Below are 22,331 nucleotides of genomic sequence, written 5' to 3'. Positions count from 1 at the left end.
AAGGACATTGAGACTTGTCCCAAAGCCACTCCTGCGTTGTCTTGGCTGTGTGCTTAGTAGGGTCATTGTCCTGGTCTTGAGAGCTCTGGAGCAGGTTTTCTCTGTAATTTGCTCCGGCCATCTTTGCCTCGATCCTGACTAGTCTCCCAGTCCCTGCCGCTGAAAAACATTCCCACAGCATGATGCTGCCACCCATGCTTCACCGTAAGGATGGTGCAAGGTTTCCTCCAAACGTGACGCTTGGCATTCCAGCCAAAGAGTTCAATCTTGGTTTCATCAGACCAGAGAATCATTGTTCTCATGGTCTGAGAGGCTGTAGGTGCCTTTTGGCAAACTCCAAGCGGGCTGTCATGTGCCCTTTACTGAGGAGTGGCTTCCGTCTGGGCACTCTATCATAAAGGCCTAATTGGTGGTGCTGCAGAGATGGTTGTCCTTCTGGGAGGTTCTCCCATCTCCACAGAGGAACTCTAGAGCTCTGTCAGAGTAACCATTGGGTTCTTCACATCCCTGACCAAGACCCTTCTCCCCCGATTGCTCAGTTTGGCCGGGCTGTTAGTTCTAGGAAGAGTCTTGGAGGTTCCAAACTTCTTCCATTTAAGAATGATGGAAGCCACTTTGTTCTTGGGGACCTCAATGCTACAGAAATATTTTTGTACCCTTCACCAGATCTGTGCCGAGACAGAATCCAGTCTTGGAGCGCTACGGACAATTCCTTCGACCTCATGGCTTGGTTTTTGCTCTAACGTGCACTGTCAACTGTTGGACCTTATATAGACAGGTGTGTCCCTTTCCATATCATGTCCAATCAATTGAATTTACCACAGGTGGACTTCAATGAAGTTGTAGAAACATCTCAAGGATGATCAATGGAAACAGGATGCGCCTGAACTCTATTTCTAGTCTCATAGCAAAGTGTCTGAATACTTAGGTACATAAGGTATTTCTGTTTTTTGTTTTTAATACATTTGCGAACATTTCTTAACCTGTTTTCACTTTGTAATTAAGGGGTATTGTGTGTAAATTGCAGATTTTTATTTATTTTTTTAACCCATTTTAGAATAAGGCTGTAACATAACAAAATGTGGAAAAAGTCAAGGGGTCTGAACACTTTCCGAAGGCACTGTATATTCAGAAAGTAATATGCCACATTTTGGTATGGTGTATATAGAAGCTGTAATTAAAAAAATTATATAATTTAGCAATTTAAGATATGGTTATTTAAAAGGACCTCTATACCTGGCGTGTTAGAAAAAGGCCCTAAATATTGTCAGACTCCAGCCACCCAAGTCATGGACTGTTCTCTCTGCTAATGCATGGCAAGTGGTACCGATGCACCAAGTCTGGAACCAACAGGACCCTGAACAGCTTCTACCTCCAAGCCATAAGACTGCTAAATATTTAGTCTGGGTAACTATTGGTTAACTATCTGCATTTACCCTTTTTTCTCTAACTCTTTTGACTCATCACATACACTGCTGTTACTGTTTATTATCTATCCTGTTGCCTATCCCTACCTATATGTTTATACACTATATATGCGTAAGTGTGTGGACACCCCTTCAAATGAGTGGATTTGTGTATTTCAGCCACACCTGTTGCTGACAGACGTATAAAATGGAGGACATACCCATGCAATCTCCATAGTAGACTGGCCTTACTGAATAGCGCAGTGACTTTCAATGTGGCAACTTCATAGGATGGCAACTTTCCAACAAGTCAGTTCGTCAAATTTCTGCCCTGCTAGAGCTGCCCTGGTCCACTAAGTGCTGTTACTCTAAAGTGGAAACATCTAGGAGCAACAATGGCTCAGCCGCAAAGTGGTAGGCCACACAAGCTCACGGAACGGGACCGCTGAAGTGCCTCTGGTGCAACGTCGGCACAAGAATTGTTCGTCGGGAGCTAAATGAAATGTGTTAACATGGCTGAGCAGCCGCACACAAGCCTAAGATCATGTGCAATGCCAAGCGTCGGCTGGAGTGGTGTAAAGCTGGCTGTCATTGGACTCTGGAGCAGTGGAAATGCATTCTCTGGAGGGATGAATCACCATCTGCCAGTCGACTGACCAATCTGGGTTTGGCTGATGCCAGGAGAAAATGACCTGCCCGAATGCATAGTGCCAACTGTAAAGTTTGGTGGATGAGGAATAATGGTCTGGGGCTGTTTTTCATGGTTCGGGCTAGGCCCCTTAGTTCCAGTGAATGGTAATCTAAATGCTACAGCATACAATGACATTCTATACAATTCTGTGCTTCCAACTGTGGCAGAAGTTAGGGGAAGGCCCTTTCCTTTTTCATTATGACAATGCCCCCGTCCATACAGAGATGGCTTCTTGAGATCGGTGTGGAAGAACTTGACTGTCCTGCACAGAGCCCTGACCTCAACCCCATCAAACACCTTTGGGATGAATTGGAACGGCGACTGCCAGCCAGGCCTAATCACCCAACATCCGTGCCTGACCTTGCTAATGCTCTTATGGCTGAATGGAAGCAAGTCGCCGAGGCAATGTTCCAACATCTAGTGGAAAGGCTTCCCAGGAGAATGGAGGCTGAGGGGGACCAACAATTTTGGAATGAGATGTTCTTCGAACAGGTGTCCGCATACTTTTGGTCATATAGTATATCTAACTCAATTACCTCGTACCCCTGCACATCGACTCTGTACTGGTACCTCATATGTGTCCAAGTTATCGTGTATTTATTCCTTGTTATATTATTTTTATTTTTCCATTGTTGTAAACATTTCACTGTTAGTTTACGAAGTATCAATTTGGATGAAACCAGTTCAAAATAGGGTGACCCAAGTATGAATAATGACTAGCTGGAACATTTGATAAAGTTACTGGTCCCGTCCCCCTGTGTCAAACATATGGACTCAGGAGGCAGGCATTACCAAGGATTTAACTCTGGCTTTATGCAATGTCACATGAAGTAGGACTTTTTGTGCACCAATGGTTGCTTCTAACGAAAGCTCATTTAAACATGTACCACCTTTAAAACCGGCATCACCGCGCCTACTCCTTGTTTTGGCTTTTTGTTTACAAACCGTAAGCTAGCTACTAGTAGATACTGGTATCCTTTCATCTGTGGTGTGAATGTTCGTTGGCAAGCTACTTACCGGCATGCTGGAAAAAGACCACTGTGTTGTGACTGGATGCCATAGTGTAAAATTAACCTTTATATTATTTTCCGAAGAATGAAGACATCCGACAGCAGTGGCTGCTTTTCATTTTGGGTGGACAGGCTGTACAAAAATGTATCATGTCACGCTTGTGCTGTGCATATTGCTTCATCAATTGGGGAGAACATTCGATAGGTCTTGCCAGAAGCTAATCCTGAAGACCGATGCCATCATTGACAGTGGAGTTTCACAGGGTTTACCAAAATGAAGTTTGAGTTTGATAAGTTTCACGGTAGCCAAATATTGCATTCTTCAAAAAACACACCTACTCTAGAATGAGTAGGTCAAATCAAATCAAAATCCAATCAAATTTATTTAAAGCCCTTCTTACATCAGCTGATATATCAAAGTGAGTGAGTGAGTGAGACCCTAGCCCCCTGACCACATAAACTACTGCAGCATAAATACTGGAGGCTGAGACAGGAGAGGTCAGGAGACACTGTGGCCCCGTCCGACGATACCCCCGGACAGGGCCAAACAGGCAGGATATAACCCCACCCACTTTGCCAAAGCACAGCCCCTACACCACTAGAGTGATATCTTCAACCACCTACTTACCATCCTGAGACAAGGCCGAGTATAGCCCGCTGCATGTCCAGCACCATACCCTTTCCCAACCACTGCATAGTGAGTGTCAGTACTATGCGTCTGTGCTATGTGTAGTCAACTAGTATAATTGGTGTTTGAAGTATGATAGATATTATAAAGGTTCTGGTCTTCTGAGATAAACGGTTATATAACAGATAACTGTACAATTAAGCACAATTTTTTTTTTTTATAAATATACAAAAAAGAAGTCATTGCAGTTGTCATAGTGTGTTTGGTTGCTTCGAGACTGAGTTATGTACACAATATTGCTTAAAAGGAGCGGTTCCCATCTTTTTTCACATCTGTTTGCAGTTTCATTTTTATGTGTAATCTTTTCCATTAAATACATTTTTATTTCAGTCTTCAAGTCCACTTCTATGGTAGGAATGTCCTTATTTAGCCAATGCGCTGTAATACATTTCTTTGCTGCAGACGAAAGTAGAGGTAGACCGATTATGATTTTTCAACGCCGATACCGATTATTCGAGGACCAAAAAAAGCCGCTGCCGATTAATCGGCTGATTTTGTTTTTTTCTTTTCTTTTTTTTTTCTTTTTTTTTAAATGTATTTATTTTTGTATTTATTTTTTAAATAATTTTTATTTGTTTTATTTATTTGTAATAATGACAATTACAACAATACTGAATGAACACTTATTTTAACTTAATATAATGCATCAATAAAATAAATTTTGCCTCAAATAAATAATGAAACATGTTCAATTTGGTTTAAATAATGCAAAAACAAAGTGTTGGAGAAGAAAGTAAAAGTGCAATATGTGCCATGTAAGAAAGCTAACGTTTAAGTTCCTTGCTCAGAACATAAGAACATATGAAAGCTGGTGGTTCCTTTTAACATGAGTCTTCAATATTCCCAGGTAAGAAGTTTTAAGTTGTAGTTGTTATAGGAATTATAGGACTATTTCTCTCTATACGATTTGTATTTCATATACCTTTGACTATTGGATGTTCTTATAGGCACTTTAGTATTGCCAGTTTAACAGTATAGCTTCCGTCCCACTCCTCGCTCCTACCTGGGGTCGAACCAGGAACACATTGACAACAGCCACCCTCGAAGCAGCGTTACCCATGTTAGCGGGGGGGAACAACTACTCCAAGTCTCAGAGCGAGTGACGTTTGAAACGCTATTAGCGCGCACCCTGCTAACTAGCTAGCCATTTCACATCGGTTACACCAGCCTAATCTTGGGAGTTGATAAACAGCGCAATGCTTGAAGCACAGCGAAGAGCTGCTGGCAAAACGCACAAAGGTGCTGTTTGAATGAATGCTTACGAGCCTGCTGCTGCCTACCACCGCTCAGTCAGACTGCTCTATCAAATCATAGACTTAATTATAATATAATAAACACACTGAAATACGAGCTTTAAGTCATTAATATGGTCAAATCCGGAAACTATCATCTCGAAAGCAAAACGTTTTTCCTTTCAGTGAAATACGGAACCGTTCCGTATTTTATCTAACGGGTGGCAACCCTAAGTCTAAATATTCCTGTTACATTGCACAACCTTCAATGTTATGTCATAATTACGTAAAATTCTGGCAAATTATTCGCGAAGAGCCAGGCGGCCCAAACTGTTGCATATACCCTGACTCTGCGTGCAATGAATGCAAGAGAAGTGACACAATTTCACCTGGTTAATATTGCCTGCTAATCTGGATTTCTTTTAGCTAAATATGCAGGTTTAAAAATATATACTTCGGTGTATTGATTTTAAGAAAGGCGTTGATGTATATGGTTAGGTACACATTGGAGCAATGTTTACCTAAGCGATTATATGCAACGCGGGACAGGCTAGATAACTACACATGGTTGATATTACTAGTTTAACTAGTGATTTATGATTGTTTTTTATAAGAAGTTTAATGCTAGCTAGCAACTTACTGCATTCGCGTAACAGGCAGGCTCCTCGTGGAGTGCAATGTAAAGCAGGTGGTTAGAGCGTTGGACTAGTTAATCGTAAGGTTGCAAGATTAAATCCCCGAGCTGACAAGGTAAAAATCTGTCGTTCTGCCCCTGAACAAGGCAGTTAACCCACCGTTCCTAGGCCATCATTGAAAATAAGAATGTGTTCTTAACTGACTTGCCTAGTTAAATAAAGGCGGAAAAAAATAAAAATATCTGCCAAATCGGCATCCAAAAATACCGATTTCTGATTGTTATGAAAACTTGAAATCGGCCCTAATTAATCATCCATTCTGATTAATTGGTCGACCTCTTGACAAAAGTATATTTAATAAATAGGCATTTTAAAACTGCTCAGGGATTACTCAAAATATAGCACTCTTTGGGTTCTTTGCCAGGGAGCATTTAAATATATTGTTTAAAAAGTCATAAACATCATTCCAGAATGTCATTATTCTAGACAAGACCAGAAAATATATAGGTAATTTGCGACTAGTTCTCCACGTTTTCTCCAGCATTAACTGGTTGTTTCTGCTCTTCACCATTTTGTCTGGAGTTAGAAATTACCTACTGATTGATTTTTCCATTGATATTTTTTCCATACATTTGTGTGTAATGGAATGAGCATTTCTACAGATTGCCTCAAGTTTAATTTGCAATATTCTCCCCAAATTCAGATTCCCACATGCACTTTGTTTGAAGAGTATTGCTCTGTGTCATGACAGCAATAGATTGGTATAGTTGTGTTATTTGCATTCTACTAGTTGTCATTTTTGGAAATTAATTCAAAATGTTTCTATGGGAGAGGGCTCACCCTTCATTTTTACCCAGTTGGGGTGTTTCAGTAAATAGTTTCTTAGTTGTAAAGACATCTGACTTTGGCAAATGAAAGTCTGAACTTAGTTCACCGACTGATTTAACTTGGTTGTTCTTCAAGACTTGGTGTACATATTGCAAAATAAGTAATAACCATCTGTGGAAACCTGAATTTAGGGATAATGGGATGAAATCTGTAAGATACGCAATACCAGTTAGAGATGGCCAGTACTTTCCTCCAAATCTGGAGCGTATGATTGGACCACGAGTTTTTACGATCACCGTCTGGCATCTGTCCCAGGAACAGTCTTACTTTTGAGATTAGCCTTTTATCCAAGGAATCATTGGTTGTAGTTGGGTGGCCCAGTAGTACCACCTAAAGTTTTGTAACCCTAGACTGCCTGATTCCTTTGGCAGTTGGAGTGTTTTTGAAATATGGATTCTGGAACCCTATAAAGTTCGAGGTAGAATCGTCCATCTTCTAAAATCTGTGGTTATCACGTCAATGAATTTGATATAGTTCAAGAGAGGTAGGAATAGTAATACCTAGATATTTTATTCCCTTGTCAGGCCACCTGAAAATTGACACTGTATCTGATATGGGGTAGCGTAGGCTTCAGTCTTACTTACATTCAGTTTATATCCTAAGTAAATCCCATATGTTATTATACACTGCTCAAAAAAATAAAGGGAACACTTAAACAACACAATGTAACTCCAAGTCAATCACACTTCTGTGAAATCAAACTGTCCACTTAGGAAGCAACACTGATTGACAATAAATTTCACATGCTGTTGTGCAAATGGAATAGACAACAGGTGGAAATTATAGGCAATAAGCAAGACACCCCCAATAAAGGAGTGGTTCAGCAGGTGGTAACCACAGACCACTTCTCAGTTCCTATGCTTCCTGGCTGATGTTTTGGTCACTTTTGAATGCTGGCGGTGCTTTCACTCTAGTGGTAGCATGAGACGGAGTCTACAACCCACACAAGTGGCTCAGGTAGTGCAGCTCATCCAGGATGGCACATCAATGCGAGCTGTGGCAAGAAGGTTTGCTGTGTCTGTCAGTGTAGTGTCCAGAGCATGGAGGCGCTACCAGGAGACAGGCCAGTACATCAGGAGACGTGGAGGAGGCCGTAGGAGGGCAACAACACAGCAGCAGGACCGCTACCTCTGCCTTTGTGCAAGGAGAAGCACTGCCAGAGCCCTGCAAAATGACCTCCAGCAGGCCACAAATGTGCATGTGTCTGCTCAAACGGTCAGAAACAGACTCCGTGAGGGTGGTATGAGGGCCTGACGTCCACAGGTGGGGGTTGTGCTTGTCCACAGAGTCTGTAGACGCCGTGGAGAACGTTCTGCTGCCTGCAACATCCTCCCGCATGACCGGTGTGGGGTGGCATTTCTTTGGGGGGCCGCACAGCCCTCCATGTGCTCGCCAGAGGTAGCCTGACTGTCATTAGGTACCGAGATGAGATCCTCAGATCCCTTGTGAGACCATATGCTGGTGCGGTTGGCCCTGGGTTCCTCCTAATGCAAGACAATGCTAGACCTCATGTGGCTGGAGTGTGTCAGCAGTTCCTGCAAGAGGAAGGCATTGACGCTATGGACTGGCCCACCCGTTCCACAGACCTGAATCCAATTGAGCACATCTGGGACGACATGTCTCGCTCCATCCACCAACGCCACGTTGCACCACAGACTGTCCAGGAGTTGGCGGATGCTTTAGTCCAGGTCTGGGAGGAGATCCCTCAGGAGACCATCCGCCACGTCATCAGGAGCATGCCCAGGCGTTGTAGGGAGGTCATACAGGCACGTGGAGGCCACACACACTACTGAGACTCATTTTGACTTGTTTTAAGGACATTACATCAAAGTTGGATCGGCCTGTAGTGTGGTTTTCCACTTTAATTTTGAGTGTGACTCCAAATCCAGACCTCCATGGCTTGATAAATTGGATTTCCATTGATTATTTTTGTGTGATTTTGTTGTCAGCACATTCAACTATGTAAAGAAAAAAGTATTTAGTAAGACTATTTCATTCATTCAGATCTAGGATGTGTTATTTTAGTGTTCCCTTTATTTTTTTGAACAGTGTACATTTCTTCAAGCATGGCACATAATTGCATACATTAGACAAACAGCAATATATCAGCAGCATACAGAGATCTAATGCTCTTCCTCGCCAATTTCGATGCATTTGTTATTCAGACGGGATCTTATCATTTGGGCTAGATGTTCAATACTAATGGAAAAAAGGAGCATGCTTAGTGGGCATCCTTGCTGGACCCCTCTTTTAATAATAAAATTAGTGCAGATTAATGGCCATTTACTTGGACTCTAGCGTGGGGAGTTGAATAAAGGATTTTGACCCGTCTAAAGAACTAGGGTCCAAATCCAATCGCGCTTGAAACGGGTAAGACCATGATACCTGATCGAAAGCCTTCTGTGCATCCAAGGCCAGTGCCATATTTTCCTCACCTTGGCATGATATAACATTTGGGCATCTTGTTATATTTTCCGGCAGTTGACGACCAGCAATGAACCCCGTTTGATCAGGGTGTTTAATATCTGTTATAACTTTTCCTAGTCGCTTTGCCAAAATAGATATAAGCAGTTAGTAATCATTTTGGGGCAAAGCGATAGGTCTATATGAATTAGTCAGTAACATCTTTCCATTCTTTATGTTTAACACTGATCAGATATCATCTCCAAGTGTAAGGAAGCTCTCTGCTTTCCAATACATTTGAAAACACCTCCACTAATATTGGAGTAACGTGTTCAGGGAAGGTTTTATATAATTCATTAATGTACCATCAGAACCGGAATATTTTATTATTTTTTAGCTAAAACATTTTTTTATAGCCTTTCTGATATCTACTTCTGGTATAGGTCTATCTAGTTCTGTCAGTGCTGAGCTTGTCAAATGAGGGAGTTCAATGCCTCGGAGGAAACCTTGTAGTTTATCAGGCTCAGGATATTTTTCTAAGTCTGATATAAATTCTCATAAAACTCTGCGTCGGTTGCTGATATATCCTGGGGTCTTGTAACAAAGGTTGTATTGACATCATTTGATTTGACCTTTTGATTGATAGTAGATGCCTGTTTCCTTAACCAGAAAGAAAGTAAACGACTTGCTCTGTTCCCGTTTTTATAATTGGGTTGCTTTAGAAATCTCAGAAAGCACATTACTGGCCTCCGTTTAATTGTATGAGGATTGTTGTTTATGCATGGTTTCCAATTTCTCAATGTCATCTTCACATTTTCTGCGTAATTTAACATTTTTTCCTTGCTGATGCATATGAAATAGTACACCCTCTCAATATCGCCTTCCCATAGAACAGCAGGTGAAACATCAGGTATTTGGTTAAACTCTAAGCACTGATCAAATTCTGAATGAATAAACTGCCTAAATTCAGCTTCATCAAGTAGTGAAGTGTACATCCTCCACAATGTGGGGTGTGAAGTGTTCATCCTCCACAATGTGGGGTGTGAATTTCTCTCCAGGTCCCATACAGCTGACATTGGCCCATGATCAGAGAGTAATGTTCAAGATCTTGCATTCTACATTTCAATATGCTTCTGTTTTTGGCATAAAGAAGTAGTCAATACAATAATAACATTTATGGAGGTGGGAGTAAAATGCAAAATCTCTCTCTTCTTTTAGGCTTCAAATGTCTCCACACACTCTCTTCTAGTCAGTAGCGGATAAAATGTAGTTATACTCTCCTCCTATCAAAAACAACCCCTTTTACATTATCAGAAATCAAATCAAGAATAGTTTTCATAAACCTGAGTTGATCTTCATTAGGAGTATGTACTGTACATTGATCATTGAGACTTTCACTCCTGCAATGGAACCGTTCAATAATATCAATCTCCCTTCCTTTATCTTTTACTCCATGTAAAACAAATTTGGTAGGTCTGTGTATTAGAATAGCTGCTCCCCTTCTCCTCCCAGAACTATGTGATGAGAAAAACACCAGATTAGCCCAGGTTTTATTGAGCTTGACGTGCGTCTCTTGTGCAATAGCTTTTTATTTAATATTTTAACTTTTTATTGGCCCATGGATGCCTTTCACATTGTAGGATGATGACCTTCAGACCCATGATTCTGCCTTAATGGTTACAACTATCATCTCTATTTGTATTTTATACCTAACATAGGGGCTCCTTGTCTTATGTCTCATTGCAACAATTGTAAAATAGAAAAAATAACATTTAACAGATAATGAACACAAACGTTTCTTTGATTCCTAGTTAGCTTCCAAACACTGTTTTAAAAAAAATATGTTTTGCTTCCAACATATTGACCCAGATTCTTGCAGGCCTCCCTTTATTAAACCCAACAGCAATCACTAATATGGTTATGAATATAATTGTGTACTCTATAGTTGACTGTTGGGGGAAAAGGGGGTCAGGTGTAGCCAAGACATCCTAAGAGTCTGTGCCTGGAACTGCATAAAATTGACTGCAGCTTGAGATAGTGCGATAACTTATGCCATGTTAATATGATAGCCGAGTGAGAATGAGGTCAAGGCCCTGCGTGCCCGGTCGGTATTCGGCAATGATTACTGTAAGTTTCGATAGCTGGATAGACTAACTACCAATCAAAGAATTGTGAGCTGACATGGCTAACTGAGTGAATGTCAGTGACTGACATTGCAAGAGAAAAAAATGTGTATTCTACTGTTCCTACTCTTTATAGTACTGTGGCTTAAGTTGATACCCTGACTGTGTTCCATAAAAACCCAAATGTTTGGGTCATGTGCCCCTTGGCTGCCATGGGCAAGAAGCTTATGCCTGTTTGTTACTACACCTTGCTTGTTTCACAAAGGTGCAACAAAGTTATATCACTGTAAGAGCCCATGTTACTGCAGAAACAGACTCAACAGCATGAATTCCCAGCCGTCCCATTTTCAGTCAGCGGTTCGTTCTCCAAAAATAAAAAACAGTTATGACCCCAAAAAATGTGACTGTTATTTTCATGGTCTTCATCCATAACTGCCCTAAAGCGCGCGCACTTACCTTCCCCCGGCACCGGTGCCGTGCTTAATCAATCCGATCGCAGCACTGTTTGTTTGTTTGTGTCTAATCAGACTGCTCCGTAGAGAATGCATACCAATTCATTTTACACCCAACACCCATCTCTCCTGAACCAGGGGAATGCGGTGTGATTTTATCATTCTTCACAATCAGATTACATGTTGGAGGTGGTATAATTACAGCGTTAGCTGATTAATGGGCAAGCTATAATTAGGACGGGATACGGTGAGAGAGGGAGAGAGACTGGATGAGTGTGGTGTGAGAGTATGCCTACATATGTATAAGAGCAGGTGTGTGTTTGCTCCTCTGCAGTGTAATATTGCGTGGTGTAATGCTCGCCGCCATTGGACTCTGGAGCAGTGGAAACGTGTTCTCTGGAATGATGAATCACGCTTCACAAATCTGTGTTTGGCAGATGCCAGGAGAACACTACCTGCCCAAATGCATAGGGCCAGCTGTAAAGTTCGGTGGAGAAGGAATAATGGTCTGGGGCTGTTTTTCATGGTTTGAGCTAGGTCACATAGTTCCATTGAAGGGTAATTTTAACGTTAAAGCGTACAATGACATTCTAGATTCTGTGCTTCCAACTTTGTGGCAACAGTTAGGGGGAAGGTCCTTTCCTGTTTCAGCATGACAATACCTCGTGCACAAAGCAAGGACCATACAGAAATGGTTTGTCAAGATCAGTGTGAAAGAACTTGACTGGCCTGCACAGAGCCTTGACCTCAACCCAATTGAACACCTTTGGGATGAATTGGAACGCAGATTGCGAGCCAGGCCTAATCGCCCAACATCAGTGCCCAACCTCACTAATTCTCTTGTGGCTGAATGGAAGCAAGTCCACGCAGCAATGTTCCAACATCTAGTGGAAGCTGCTATAGCAGCAAAGGGGGGGACCAACTCCATATTAATGCCCATGATTTTGGAATGAGATGTTCTCCGAGCAGGTGTCCACGTACTTTTGGTAATGTATTGTATCTAGCCGACAAACATTTAAGTTGTGAATTCCATACTGTAATTAGAACACCTGGCGCATGCTGCACAGTAGTGACACAAAAGGTTCTGGTCTCTCGTCTTTGTGTGCTTCTAAACAAACACCACATGACTTGGGACTACCGATAAGCTTCATAATGAAATATTGTGACAGGAGATAAAGATTGCGTTATGCATTTCACCTAACGTATTGCACAAGTTGACTGCAGGTATTTACTTAAAATAACTACAAATATTGAAATGTATATAAAAAAATAAAAGAAAATTCAACGATATAGTTGACTGTATTGGAAAAACCATCCAGTGGCTTTTTCCAAATACCCCGGTGAACCGCCCTAGTGTAGGCTTGTGTAGATGTGTGCAGGTGAATGTTGGGCGTGTACTGTATGTGTTTGTGCGTGCAGTGAAAACCTTTTGGTGTGTTTGGGTGTTCACACACTTTCAACTGAGCCCATTCACCACCAGTGGTGTAGAAATGTCCTTGGTTGTGACACAACTCATCATTCCATTAGTGCTGCATGCAAAAATGGAAATAAAATAATATTTGTCACATGGGCAGAATATAACGGGTGTAAGCTTAACTGTGAAATGCTTATTACGAGCCCTTCCCAATGATGCAGAGTTAAAACATAATAGTAAAAAGAAAAATAGTAACACAAATATTAAATACACCATTTAGCTATATACAGGGATTACTAGTTCCAGATCAATGTGCAGGTGAATGAGGTATTTGAGGTAGATTTGTACATGAAGGCAGGGTAAATTGACTAGGCATCAGGATAGATCAAATAAAGAAGTGTAGCAGCAGCATATGATTACGTGTGTGTGTTGGGTCAGTGTATGTAGTGAATGTGGGTTTTGTGTGTTTTAAAAAAATATATATTTATTTTTTTTAATATTTTTTGATTTTTTTTAATTTTCTTTTTTTTTTATAAATAAAAAATATATACTACCGTTCAAAAGTTTGGGGTCACGTATACATTTCCTTGTAGGAGGAAATTGGCTCCAATTAAGTGCTGTCCACAGGGTTAGGCATGGCGTTGCAAAATGGAGTGATGGCCTTCCTTCTTCAAGATCCCTTTTACCCTGTACAAATCTCCCACTTTGCTACCACCAAAGCACCCCCAGACCATCACATTGCCTCCACCATGCTTGACAGATGGCATCAAGCACTCCTCCAGCATCTTCATTTTTTTCTGAGTCTCACGAATGTTCTTCTTTGTGATCCAAACACCTCAAACTTAGATTAGTCTGTCCATAACACTTTTTTCCAATCTTCCTTTGTCCAGTGTCTGTGTTCTTTTGCCCATCTTAATCTTTTATTTTTATTGGCCAGTCTGAGATATGACTTTTTCTTTACAACTCTGCCTAGAAAGCCAGCATCCCGGAATCGCCTCTTCACTGTTGACGTTGAGACTGGTGTTTTGCGGGTACTATTTAATGAAGCTGCCGGTTGAGGACTTGTAAGGCGTCTGTTTCTCAAACTAGACACACTAATGTACTTGTCCTTTTGCTCAGTTGTGCACCGTGGCCTCCCTCTCCTCTTTCTATTCTGGTTAGAGACAGTTTGCGCTGTTCTGTGAAGGGAGTAGTACAGAGCGTTGTACAAGATCTTCATTTTCTTCATTTTTTACAATTTAACCTAGGCAAGTCGGTTAAGAACAAATTCTTATTTACAATGACGGCCTAGGAACAGTTGGTTAACTGCCTTGTTCAGGGGCACAACAATTTTTACCTTGTCTGCTCGGGGATTCGATCTTGGCAATTTCTCGAATGGGATAGCCTTAATTTCGCAGAACAAGAGTAGACTGATGAGTTTCAGAAGACAATTCTTTGTTTCTGGCCATTTCAAGGTTGTAATCTAACCCACAAATGCTGATGCTCCAGATACTCAACTAGTCTAAAGAAAGCCAGTTTTATTTCTTCTTTAACCAGAACAACAGTTTTCAACTGTGATAACTTCATTGCAAAAGGGTTTTCTAATGATCAATTAGCCTTTTAAAATGATGAACTTGGATTATCTAACACCACGTGCCATTGGAACACGAGTGAGGGTTGCTGATGATGGGCCTCTGTTCGCCTATGTAGATATTCCATAAAAAATCTGCCATTTCCAGCTACAATAGTCATTTACAACATTAATAATGTCTACACTGTATTTCTGATCAATTTGATGTTATTTTAATGCACAAAGAAATATGCTTTTCTTTCAAAAACAAATAACTTTCAAAGTGACCCTAAATGTGTGTGTTTATGTGTGTGTGTGTGGTGCTCTGGATGGCAGGGTGCTCTCGATGGTGCAGCTGTGGAACTTTTTGAGAATCCGAGGGCCCATGCCAAATCTCTTCATGACTGTGCGGGTGTATGTGGACCATGTTAAGTCCTTAGTGATGTGGACTCCAAGTTGAAGCTCTCAACCCGCTCCACTACAGCCCATGGATGGGGGCGTGCTCTCCCCTCTTTCGTCCTGTAGTCCATCATCAGCTTCTTGGTTTTACTGACGTTGAGGGAGAGGTTGTTGTTATCACGGCATCACAATGCCAAGTCTCTGATTTCCTCTCCGTCGGTAATCAGAGCTTCCCACGTCATGTCGTCAGCAAACTTGATGATGGTGTTGGAGTCATGCATGGCCACGCAGTCGTGGGTAAACAGGTAGTGCAGGAGGGAACGAGGTACACACACTTGAGGGGTCAACATGGTGGTGTTGTTGCCTACCCTCACCACCTGGGGGCGGCCCGTCAGGAAGTCCAGGATCCAGTTGCAGAAGGTGTTCAGTCAGTCCCCAGCTTGGTGATGTGCATGGAGGGGACTATACCCCATTCTGTCATGTTGACCGTTCCGGGTGGAAAAACACCTTTTTGCGACAGTACAATATAGCTGTGTCCCAAATGACACCGGATTCCATATAAAGTGCAGTACTTTGGACCAGAGACCCATAGGGCTCTGGCCAAAATTGGCGCACTATGTAGGGAATAGGGTGACATTTGGGATGCAGCTTATGTCTCTGAGAAACCAGTGATGTGCAAACTCAAGGAACCTACCAGGTACAACCCTAAATCTGTAACCATGGGCACCCTCCATAGATATTATCCTGACCAACTTGCCCTCTAAATACACCTCTGCTGTCTTCAACCAGGATCTCAGAGATCATTGCCTGCGTCTGTAATGGGTCCGCGGTCAAACGACCACCCCTCATCACTGTCAAACGCTCCCTTAAACACTTCAGTGAGCAGGCCTTTCGAATCGACCTGGCCGGAGTATCCTGGAAGGATATTGACCTCAGCCCGTCAGTAGAGGATGCCTGGTTGCACTTTAAAAGTGCTTTCCTCACCATCTTAAATAAGCATGCCCCATTCAAAAAATGTAGAACTAAGAACAGATATAGCCCTTGGTTCACCCCAGACTTGACTGCCCTTGACCAGCACAAAAGCATGTTGTGGCGTACTGCATTAGCATCGAATAGACCCCGCGATATGCACATTTTCAGGGAAGTCAGGAACCAATATACACAGTCAGTTAGGAACGCTATGGCTAGCTTTTTCAAACAGAAATTTGCATCCTGTAGCACTAATTCCAAAAAGTTTTGGGACACTAAAGTCCATGGAGAATAAGAGTACCTCCTCCCAGCTGCCCACTCCACTGAGGCTAGGAAACACTCACCACCGATAAATCTACGATAATCGATCATTTCAAGAAGCATTCTTCTACGGCTGACCATGCTTTCCACCTGGCTACCCTTACCCCGGCCAACAGCTCTACACACCCCGCAGAATCTTGCCCAAGCCCCCCCCGTTTCTCCTTCAACCAAATCCAGATGGCTGATGTTCTGAAAGAGCTGCAAAATCTGGATCCCTACAAATCAGCTGGGCTAGACAATCTGGACCCTCTTTCTAAAATGATCTGCTGAAATTGTTGCAACCCCTATTACTAGCCTATTCAACCTCTTTTGTATCGTCTGGAATCACCAAAGATTGGAAAGCAACCGCAGTCATCCGTCTCTTCAAAGGGGGAGGCACTCGAGACCCAAACTGTTATAGATCTATATCCATCCTGCCCTGTCTTTCTAAAATCTTCGAAAGTCAAGTTAACAAACAGATCACCGACCCTTTTGAATCCCACCGTACCTTCTCCCCTATGCAATCTGGTTTTCAAGCTGGTCATGGGTGCACCTCTGCCACGATCAAGGTCCTAAACGATATCATAATCGCCATCGATAAAACCGTACTGTGCAGCTGCCAAGGCTTTCGACTCTGTTAATCACCGCATTCTTCTCGGCAGACTCAACAGACTTGGTTTCTCAAATGACTGCCTCGCCTGGTTCACCAACTACTTCTCAGACAGAGTTCAGTGTGTCAAATCAGAGGGCCTGTTGTCCGGACCTCTGGCAGCCTCTGTGGGGGTGCCACAGGGTTCAATTATCGGGCCGACTCTTTTCTCTGTATATATCAATGATGTCGCTCTTGGTGCTGGTGATTCTCTGATCCACCTCTACACAGACGACACCATTCTGTATACATCTGGCCCTTCTTTGGACACTGCTAACAAACCTCCAAACGAGCTTCAATGCCATACAACTCTCCTTCTGTGGCCTCCAACCGCTTTTAAATGCTAGTAAAACTAAATGCATGCTCTTCAACCGATTTGCTGCCCGCGCCCGCCCGCCCGACTAGCATCACAACTCTGGATGGTTCTGACTTAGAAAATGTGGACTACTGCTAATACCTAGGTGTCTGGTTAGACTGTAAACTCTCCGTCCAGACTCACATTAAGCATCTCCAATCCAAAATTAAATCGAGAATCGGCATCCTATTTTGCAACAAAGCATCCTTCACTCATGCTGCCAAACATACCCTCGTCAAACTGACTATCCTACCGATCCTTGACTTTGGCGATGTCATTTACAAATAGCCTCCAACACTCTACTCAGGAAATTGGATGCAGTCTCTCACAGTTCCACCCGTTTTGTCTCCATAGCCCCATATTCTACCCACCACTGCGACCTGTATGTTCTCGTTGGCTGGCCCTCGCTACATAATTCGTCGCCAAACCCACCGGCTCCAGGTCATCTATAAGTCTTTGCTAGGTAAAACCCCGCCTTATCTCAGCACACTGGTCACCATGGCAACATCCACCCATAGCACGCACTCCAGCAGGTATATTTCACTGGTCATCCCCAAAGCCAACATCTCATTTGGCTGCTTTTCCTTCCAGTTCTTTGCTGCCAATGACTGGAACGAAATGCAAAAATCACTGAAGCGGGGGACTTATTCCTCCCTCTAACTTTAAGCGTCAGCTGTCAGAGCAGCTGTCCACAGCCCATCTGTAAATAGCACACCCAACTACCTCATCCCCATATTGGTATTTATTTATTTTTGTGCTTTTGAACCCCAGTGTCTCTACTTGCACATCATCTTCTGCACATCTATCACTCCAGTGTTAATGCTAAATTGTAATTATTTCACCTCTGGCCTATTTATTGCCTTACCTCCCTAATCTTACTACATTTGCACACACTGTACATAGATTTTTCTATTGTGTTATTGACCTTACGTTTGTTTATCCCATGTGTTACTCGGTTGTTTTTGTCGCTTTGCTTTATCTTGGCCAGGTCACAGTTGTAAATGAACTTGTTCTCAACTGGCCTACCTCGTTAAATATAGTTGAAATACCTTTTTTTTTTTACTCAGAACAGTCTCTCATTTAAAGTTTAATATGCGGTCTTAACGGCACATTCGTTGAATTTGGAGCTGTTAAAATAACACCATCATCATGGTCTGTTGGAATACGGGCTTCTGTGTTTTCCAATGAGGCAGTGTTATGTATGCACTGAATGTACAATGGTGTTATACAAGGCTTGCTCATCCTAACTGCCACTGTTTCCCCTCTCTCGCTCTCTCCTCCCCTCTCTCGCTCTCTTTCTCTCAGTAAAAGCAGAGTGAACTACAGAGAAGTAGCTTCCAGCTCTCACCCCTTTCACACGGTAGGTCCACTTTTTTTAATAATTTTCTCCTACCACTGATTAGGGTAGGCAGTGTTTACTCCACTCTGCTTAAGAGTTGGCTTGCCTAGAAGTATCTTTATTTCTCCTTTATTTACAGAGTGTGGTGTCATCGAATGTCTCTTTTGTTCAACAGACAGACTTTTGTATTCCTATCACGGCGCCCAGATAATTTTAAGTGCTTTGGATGTCATGTTGTGCCTGCTGTTTATTGGGACAGAACGAGTAACAACTTTGCAAAATATCCTCTGTCCCCCCCCCCCCTCCAAAATGTCCTTAGGGGGTTGTGACTGGGTCATGTTTTCCCCACTGCGCCCTGTGATAGTTTCCACTGCCGATGCACCATCACACCCTTACTCGATCGATCATGGCTGACCACAGTGGTGTGTGTGTTTGGTACATCCCTGGCTCTCGGCATTTGTGACGTGCACCCTGCACTCAATTGCTCCATTGCGTCAAGTGCAATCGAGCTACCTCTCACCCTGTGTGTACCAGAACGGATCGTGTAATGATAACATGACAGTCTTGGGTTAGTCTCCCTTTTTGTATGCGTGTGTGTTCTTATCTGTGTGTGTTTACGCTCACATGTGTGGATATGCACCTGAGTGTGACTCGTAGGCCTTTAAAGCTCAGTGTTTTCTTTATGTCTGAGGCCCTCCGGTGTGAGAGACTAGAAGTCTGGCGTGTGTCCTGTCCTACGGCAAAAACAACACACATCACTTGTTTGGCTACCCAGACTCCTTGCTCCGGCCAACCGCCCCGGCCATGGACGTTAGTTTCTAATCCGCAATGAGTCTGGATCTTATCCGCAATGACCCTGACCCTTCACTGAATTCGAACCCACTCGGGACTGTCTGATTGGACCAGAAACCGATGGGTTGTGCCCAAACACATTTGGGTATAGTGGCGGTTTGAAAATACCACCACCTTTGTGCCCCTCGTCACCACAAATGACTTAAATGATGTCAGTCTGACTAAAGTATGTAGCGACAGAGCAGCGGAAGAATTGAATGCGAGTTGTCAGGCTAACGCATCACATGGAGCCTGTATTTGACCTTGGGGAGAGAGAGGGGGCATCGGGGGAAGAAGGAAAACAGAGAGGGGGATGAAAGGACACTATCAAGAGTAAGAAGAGGGGAGACCGAGAGGGAGAGAGTGGATGGAAGGTAGAGATGGAAATAATTTCCCCATCTGATGCCCTACATCTCTACACGGGGTGCGCGCTCTCCTAATAATGTTTGACCTTGGATATCACTGGCTTTAAAGAAACACTACTCTGAGTAAATTAGCTGTGCTGGTGAGTAGATTTGGGTGCTGTACTGTATACCGGGGTATTTTGAAATACCCATAGTGTGTTTTTGCTTCGTGATGTGACTCTTGCGCTGCACAACAATGAATAGAGGTGATCAAGTTACACTTCAAATTCACTACTAATGTTTGGCAGCTAAATATCTTAGAGCTATCTAAGTTGTGCCAAATAAGTTCTCTCCAGCTCAGGGCTACAGCTATGCATTTGGTTTGCTAACTTGCTAGTTAACTGTCTAGCTTGCAAGATAACGCTTCTTGGTTACGGCAGAGACAATTCATCGCTTCCTGGATCCTGTGAGTATCCTTTTGAGATCTTTGTAAAACTTTATGAACTGGTTGTCTGTCCTTGCAATTGGTTTGTTCGCTTGTGCTTGTTAGCATTTAGCTAAAATCCGCTATGGGAATTCCCTAGTATGTCGTTTTTTGTATTTTATACATTTGGATAAAAACAGCGACTCTTTGTATGCACTGCCGGTAATACCGTATACCCTGGTATGGTACATGAATGGTATGAAGGTATAAACATCTAGACATCGCCCATCCCTACTGATGAGGGCATTTATGTGCGTGTGTATAGCCTGCAAGCATGTGTGGCTGTATAGCAGGGCTGTTTAATTCTAGTCCTTCGTGTCCAGAATAGAGGTCGACCCATTATGATTTTTCAACGCCAATACCGATTTTATCGGAGGACCAAAATAAGACGATACCGATTAAATTTGCCAATTTTTATATATATTTGTAATAATGACAGTTACAACAATACTGAATGAAAACTTTTATTTTTAACTTATTATAATACATCAATAAAATCAATTTAGTCTCAAATAAATAATGAAACATGTTCAATTTGGTTTAAATAATCCAACAAAGTGTTGGAGAAGAAAGTAAAAGTGCAATATTTGCCATGTAAAAAAGCTAACGTTTAAGTTCCTTGCTCAGAACATGAGAACATATGAAAGCTGGTCTTTTAACATGAGTCTTCAATATTCCCAGGTAAGAAGTTTTAGGTTGTAGTTACTATAGGACTTTCTCTGTATACCATTTGTCTTTCATATACCTTTGACTATTGGTTGTTCTTATAGGCACTATAGTATTGCCAGCCTAATCTCGGGAGTTGATAGGCTTGAAGTCATAAACAGCGCAAAGCTTGAAGCACAGCGAAGAGCTGCTGACAAATGCAGGAAAGTGCTGTTTGAATGAATGCTTACGAGCCTGCTGCTGCCTACCACCGCTCAGTCAGACTGCGCTATCAAATCATAGACTTAATTACTCCCCAAATACAGCCTTAGTTTCCGAATATGACCATATTAATGACCTATCATTTCGAAAACAAAACGTTTATTCTTTCAGTGAAATACGGAACCTTTGCCTATCTTTTCGAATGGGTGGCATCCCTTAGTCTAAATATTGCTGTTACATTGCACAACCTTCAATGTTATGTCATAATTATGTACAATTCTGGCAAATTAATTACGGTCTTTGTTAGTAAGAAATAGTCTTCAGACAGTTTGCAATGAGCCAGGCAGCCGAAACTGCTGCATATACCCTGACTCTGCTTGCACAGAACGCAAGAGAAATGGATATGCAGGTTTTAAAATATACTTGTGTATTGATTTTAATAAAGGCATTGATGTTTAGGTACACATTGGTGCAACGACAGTGCTTTTTTCGCGAATGTGCTCGTTAAATCATTACCCGTTTTTTCGAAGTAGGCTGTGATTCGATGATAAATTAACAGGCATCAATTATATGCAACGCAGGACAAGCTAGATAAACTAGTAATATCATCAACCATGTGTAGTTAACTAGCGATTTATGTTAAGGTTGATTGTTTTTTATAAGTTTAATGCTAGCTAGCAACTTACCTTGGCTCCTTGCACTCGCATAACAGGTAGTCAGCCTGCCACGCAGTCTCCTCATGGAGTGCAATGTAATCGGCCACAATCGGTGTACAAAAATGCCGATTACCGATTTGTTATGAAAACTTGAAATCGGCCATTCTAATTAATCGGTCGACCTCTAGTCCAGAACACTCCTTTTTGCAAGTAACTACGAGGTAGAAACCAAAAAAGACTGCTCAAGCCCTTCCGGACTGGAATTTGCTCTGATGTACAGTAGATAGTGACTTCGGAAAGTATTCAGACCCCTTGACTTTTCCCACATTTTGTTACGTTATGGCCTTATTCTAAAATTTATTAATAAAAAATCATCGGCAATCTAAACACAATACCCCTAATGACAAAGCAAAAACATGTTTTTAGAGATTTTTGCAGATTTATTACAAAAAACATACCTTACTTAGAAAAATATGTTATGAGACTCTTAATTGACCTCAGGTGCGTCCTGTTTCCATTGATCATCCTTGATGTTTCTACAACTTGATTGGAGTCCACCTGTGGTAAATTAAATTGATTGGACATGATTTGGCACGGCACACCTGTCTATATAAGGTCCCACAGTTCACAGTGCATGTCAGAGCAAA

At 42.2% G+C, this 22,331-nt stretch overlaps 1 protein-coding gene across 7 annotated transcripts in view; it reads left to right on the top strand.

Moving 5' to 3' along the window:
- LOC106586125 (double-stranded RNA-specific editase 1) overlaps positions 1-22,331 on the top strand; it is a 202,036-nt gene that overhangs the window by 71,503 nt on the left and 108,202 nt on the right. For 4 of the 7 annotated variants that reach the window (XM_045707803.2, XM_082968871.1, XM_082968869.1 and 1 more), the window contains one exon: positions 18,469-18,523. The exons of 2 other annotated variants lie outside the window; for them this stretch is intronic. The gene's annotated coding sequence lies outside the window, so the exon portion shown is untranslated. Of the gene's footprint in view, positions 1-17,517; positions 17,627-18,468; positions 18,524-22,331 lie in introns of all 7 variants that reach the window. One more of the 7 variants, XM_082968870.1, reaches the window with a different exon arrangement.

This window comes from Salmo salar, chromosome 25 (genome assembly GCF_965601325.2).
Source record: "Salmo salar chromosome 25, fSalSal1, whole genome shotgun sequence".
NCBI classification, from domain to species: Eukaryota; Metazoa; Chordata; class Actinopteri; order Salmoniformes; family Salmonidae; genus Salmo; species Salmo salar.
Note: the sequence above shows the minus strand (reverse complement) of the source record. Positions and strands in the feature narration are given on the sequence as shown.